Source organism: Echiichthys vipera (genome assembly GCF_963691815.1).
Source record: "Echiichthys vipera genome assembly, chromosome: 19".
NCBI lineage: Eukaryota > Metazoa > Chordata > Actinopteri > Perciformes > Trachinidae > Echiichthys > Echiichthys vipera.
Genome location: NC_139844.1, coordinates 24,158,439 through 24,164,828, shown reverse-complemented (window position 1 = coordinate 24,164,828; position 6,390 = coordinate 24,158,439).

Here is a 6,390-nt window from a genome sequence, read left to right as displayed (position 1 = left end):
AATAACCGTCAACGTGAATTCCCTGGAACCTTACCACATGGGTAACATGATATGAACATCGAGTATTTCTGCATTAAGATGTAACTTAAAACACTAGAGGCAAAAGCGCTGCATGTTCTATGTAATGTATGGATGATCGGCATTTCAAATGATCACATCATACTCTGCAGACACTTGGGCCTAAGGTGCACAAGGACTCTCCTTTCTTACAAAGGCATCTGCTGCTGCTCTGGAAGGATTAGCCCCCTTATGTGTCCAGGCTGCATTGTATACCATTATGTAAAGCTCATGACAGCTAAGGTATAAGAATATCACCATGAGTTTCATTCTTTCACCCATCCAAATGTATAGGACCCTATCAACAGCTAGTTTAAGTTTTGCACAAAAAAACAAAAACTCCGAGGTCTACGGAAAGATCTGGAAACAAAGCCACGCATCGCCATGACGTCATCAATGCGTGTGACGTGTTACGGCGTGATGACGTATAGGCAGCAAGAAGCATTCTCCGAGGCCCAGGTAGTGTGAGTACAAACGTGCCGAGAGGGGGGGACAAGGACCCTAAAGCACGGGGCACGGGACGGAGGCACAGTGGGTCAAGTGTCTGCAGTGTTGCCCTTTACACCTTAAGAGTACTCAATAAACACTGCGGAGGTTCATTCGGTTATTACCACCAGCATCTGGCTGAAAACCGTCTCCTTTTCTGCATCCGTGTTCAGCCTTGATCCTGCATGACCAGCGTTCTTGCTTTTAAAGTAAACAGACATTGGAGCGTCTTCAGCTCGTGCGCTGTGACGTATTTCAACAAAGCCACGCATCGCCATGACGTCATCAATGCGTGTGACGTGTTACGGCGTGATGACGTATAGGCAGCAAGAAGCATTCTCCGAGGCCCAGGTAGTGTGAGTACAAACGGGCCTGGAGGGGGGACAAGGACCCTAAAGCACGGGGCACGGGACGGAGGCACAGTGGGAGGGCGCCCTTAAATGAATCTGCGTCCTTGTAACGTTTCAGTATCCTTAAAGTCTATCCATGGAACTAATTGTGATGTGCTAAACTCATTGTTTAGGTAGCCCAGTCGTCTTCAGATGAACAGACAAACAGATCCAATGCACCTAGGGTAAAATTGTGCCCCTTCGATCCCTAGCATGCTCCCCTTTCCACTTCCTCACTCAGATATCCATCGGGTCCATGACTCAGGTGGGCGTCTGCTGTCATGAATCAGCAAGACAAATGGCAGGGACATGAATAGAATAGAGATTTCAACTAGCTATCAATTATCCTGCAAGTCTGCCGGCTGTCTGCAGCACCGTGACAAACTTGAGATATAAGGCTTGTTATTGAAAGTCTGAGCTGTAACTAAAACTAATTTGACAGAGAAGATCTGCACACACACACACACACACACACACACACACACACACACACACACACACACACAATAGTCAGTTCGCTCAGTGTCAGATTCTTATAACACTGGGCAGAATATAAGAGCAGACAAGAATCCTTTCAGAAACCAAACAGGACACCTGGGCCCTGTGTTCTGTCACTAATGTCACTGATCACCGCGTTCAAAGGGTCCAGACAGCTGCTAAATGCTGCTGCCGCTGCTTAAAGGGCCTAAAAGGCACATTAGAAAACAATGTTCTGCTACACGGGCAACGACAAGATACAGCTATGAAAGAAAAGTGCATCTGCAAAGAAATAATGTGTGAGCACACATGCCACAAGAATACAGATATAAACACACACACACACACACACACACACACACACACACACACACACGTGCACACACACTAATACACACTGTACTCAGCTGTGGAACAGCTGCATGATTGCAAAGCAGGGTGCATCAAGTCAAAAACAACAAGCAGTAGTCATTATCAGAGCCCTCCTGCAGCTTGGAGAAAGTTACATTATGTATAGAAAACTTGTTTAAAGGAACAATCAGCTGTTTTTCATTGCTGCTCCTCCTTGTTTAGCTGCACTTTGTGCTCTGTTGCAGTTTACATCCAAACTGTCCACACTTACATAATATAGTGAGACTATGAAGGAGTTTAAAGCTGCAGTCGGCAAGTCTGGCAACTCTCACGCCCCTCCCCTTCTCCCACCGAGCTCCTCCCTCCCTCCCGTCGAGTGCTCGTCAGTGCACGTGCACCAGATTCCTTTGAAATTGCATTTGTAAGTATATAATAAAATATACTCTTCCTATGTTTCAGTGTATTATCTTCAAATGGCTGTTCAATAGGACATGGTCGATGGGCAGCGTTACCATTCATCTTATAAGCCAATAAACACATCGCTTGCATTGTTATGGTTGCTAAGATATAAGGACCTAGATTTAGCCGTGTTCTGTGGTGTGTTAATGCTGACAGGGGGCTGTGAATCATGAAGGTCTTGTTGGAGGTTGCAGTGCTAATTACATGCTGCTGAGAGTCAGGCTTCTCACTGAACGTGGGCAGCCTGCATCCCCTGACCAGATGGAAAACTATGACTCAGGGACATGAATAAGTAGGGTATATTTTCTTTTTTTGGACATTAAAACTCTTTAACCTCTGGACAAATGGTAACTTCAGCCGCTATTCTGTAGTCTAACCGTGAGAGACACATCCCACGGTCACATACGAGATTTAGCTCATTCTCGAATCGTTCTGTTTTGGTTTTCAATTCGCAAAAGTTGTTGATAGCACCTGGTACCTGTAGACGAACACCGCGTCCTTAAGTCAGAGAGCAGCGGCACACAGAGCCCCGTACAGCCGGTGATCAGAGCAGGGATACCAGAACAAATTCACGACCAGCCACAGTTTGAAAGTAACATCCATAACACAATATTCTCAATATTTCACCTTCACCTTTGTCTCAATCACCAGCGTGGGGAAAATGGCCGACTTTTGGACACAACCAGGACACAAACGGCTCTTCTTGGTACTGATGCTGGTTGCCATGGTGAAGTCCTCCCTGGGTTTGTTGTTGTTGTTTTCACCTTGTTTTGGGCGCCGTTGCTTTCTGGTTTCTTCTGGTTCCGGGTCTGAAGCCGCTGCAGTGGAGTGGGGAGGGGGGGTTCGAACCCACGGAGCATGTGCAGACGAGAAACCTCAGATTACTCCAGGGAAGATGTTTCCATGAGGAAGAATCAGGGACTGGAGGAGTTCTCTAGGTCCATTAACCGGGGAATGAGGACTCTGGTTTGACCCAGGGGTACGGTGTTTCCATGGTGCCCTTAGCCTGAATATAATTCAGGTCTTTAGGGCGCACTCACACTGTCCTTCCGCAGTCACACTGCCCAAAAAGGTTTTACGGGTAAAGCCCAGTTCGTTTGACCAGTGTGAGTGCAACCGTACCGCGCCTTGCTGCAGCCAACGGGCCGCCCATTGCCCGTTTGGGAGAGGTGGGCTTTAGTAAAGCACGTTTGCACATTTACGCGCACGAGCGTGCACACGTGTACGAGCACGAGGCCTACGGCGGTTCTGAGGTAATTTCCTGTGCGCCTGTTGGGACGTAGAAAAAAGAAGGAGGGACCATGCGCGGACATTTCAAACAATGGCGGCGAAAGGTTCACGTTGGTGTGATGCGGAGGTGGAGTGTTTACTGCAGATTTGGTCGATGAAAAGATTCAAAAACAGTCGACAAGACGCACAAAAACTCCGAGGTCTACGGAAAGATCTGGAAACAAAGCCACGCATCGCCATGACGTCATCAATGCGTGTGACGTGTTACAGCGTGATGACGTATAGGCAGCAAGAAGCATTCTCCGAGGCCCAGGTAGTGTGAGTACAAACAGGCCTGGAGGGGGGGACAAGGACCCTAAAGCACGGGGCACGGGACGGACGCACAGTGGGAGGGCGCCCCTTAAACTGCATGGAAACGCGAGTGATAAAATGAACGAACATGAGACACATAAACCAGTTTGAATCTCATTGAAAAACAAACTGATAGAAGAAGTCAGAGAGAGGCAAAGAGACCCAGAGAAAGTGAGCCAGATGCAAACAACCACCTACAGCGATGTGGAATTACCCCACTGCCTCCATAGTGCCTCTGTGTCTCGGATATGTGTTCACACCGGGGGAACAAAGCCAAAGACAGAGATTGGGAATGACAGCATGAGAGCAAACAACAGAAAGACTTACAGATGCATGAGAGGCAGGAGCAGGGAAGGATTGAAAATAGCAGGGCACTGCCACGGCATCTGCGGGGACCGTTAGAGTACACACTGGGTATCGCACACACTGGGATTTGCATGTGCGTTCTGACCCTTGAATCGCACAGAGAGTGATGGATTTCTCAACTGGATCAGCTCCTCAGGAGAAAAGCTTGCAACAAACATAACAAGAGGGTGTGTGCTCGGAATAACAAGCTCTGTATATAGGAGAGGACATGTACGAGGGTGCACGCATTGTACAGTAGAAACGCACACGTGCATATACGGGGAAGCTGAGGCAGGCAGCTACTGCTAGAAATCCTTTTGATGTGTTTGATACGCTGCCCTCAAAGGCACGGCCACAGGGGCGAGAACAAAGGAGGAGAGAGACGAGTACAGATGGAGTGAAGGAGACAGAGAGAAGGGAGGAGGGAGGCGGGGTGAGAACAGACAAGCAGTGAAAGTACACAGGGAATACCCTCTCCATATCTGGGCCATGAAAGTCACCTACGGGGGGGGGGGGGGGCGTGAGCTGCGTTGCGTTCCTGAGTCTTCGTGTTGCTGTAAGAACACGTGGAGCCTCTCCCGGCTCATCAAAAGACGGCAGATTTATGATCTGAGCGCTTAAGGGCACGAGCAGACAGGTCTCCTATCCTGACGAACCGCTCTCACTTCCAGGAAGTCAAATATCAGCGTTTTATCACGGTCCTAGGCGTTTGATACCGATGCACATGTCTGTTAAACGCACCCCCACGCACATGATCCAACTCTCCCGATTTTTGTGAGCGTGTTTGTGTCTAATGGAAAACGTAAATAACGGCCTCATGGTGGTGTAATGGCAGATCTGTGCTTCTGTACATCCTGTTTCTACAGAGAACTCAGGACTGTTTTTATGGCCTGTGTGGACCCTGTTTTAGAGACCATGGCCTATGTGGACCCTGTTTTAGAGACCTTGGCCTATGTGGACCCTGTTTTAGAGACCTTGGCCTGTGTGGACCCTGTTTTAGAGACCTTGGCCTGTGTGGACCCTGTGTTAGAGACCTTGGCCTGTGTGGACCCTGTGTTAGAGACCTTGGCCTGTGTAGACCCTGTTTTAGAGACCTTGGCCTGTCTGGACCCTGTTTTAGAGACCTTGGCCAGTGTGGACCCTGTGTTAGAGACCTTGGCCTATGTGGACCCTGTGTTAGAGACCTTGGCCTATGTGGACCCTGTGTTAGAGACCTTGGCCTGTGTTGACCCTGTTTTAGAGACCGTGGCCTGTGTGGACCCTGTTTTAGAGACGGACCCTGTTTTAGAGACCTTGGCCTGTGTGGACCCTGTTTTAGAGACCTTGGCCTGTGTGGACCCTGTTTTAAAGACCTTGGCCTATGTGGACCCTGTTTTAGAGACCTTGGCCTGTGTGGACCCTGTTTTAGAGATCTTGGCCTATGTGGACCCTGTTTTAGAGACCTTGGCCTATGTGGACCCTGTTTTAGAGACCTTGGCCTATGTGGACCCTGTTTTAGAGACCTTGGCCTGTTTGGACCCTGTTTTAGAGACCTTGGCCTGTGTGGACCCTGTGTTAGAGACCTTGGCCTATGTGGACCCTGTTTTAGAGACCTTGGCCTGTGTGGACCCTGTTTTAGAGACCTTGGCCTGTGTGGACCCTGTTTTAGAGACCTTGTGATGAGAGAAGTTCAGAGGGTGGTTGTAACGTCTAAGGCAGGTTTTGTTTGGTCTAAAGACGTCACCCCAACCAAGGCTTAGCTTGTTCTGTCTGTGACCTTGTGACCCTGTCTGTGACCTTGTGACCCGGTCTGTGACCATGTGACCCTGTCTGTGAAATGTGACCCTGTCTGTGACCTTGCGACCCGGTCTGTCTGGATGGGGGGTCTCCTCCTCTAAAAGGCTGAGCACCAGTGGGCTCGGGGTCGTTCCTGCTAAACTCTGAGCCTCGTGAGGAAGCAGGGGGTGAACGTATTTTTGTCTTTGTCAGAATAAACCACGGAGAAAACGCTGATCCTGTTTGTTGACCTTTAGTGAAGAAACACAGACGACGTTCTACATTTGTTCGGTGAGATCGTGTCTGGAAGCAGAAGTTTTAAGCCCAAAGTGTGAAAGTTAGCAACGCGGTGACACCAGAGGACACAGGGGGAGGTTTGTGGACTCCATTTTAACCCCTGCTGTCGTCACCTTTTGCTTTTAATCCTTAAATTTTTAACCTGTTTTCAGTGTGAAGCACTTAATACCTTTGGTCTCTGCACCGTGAATGA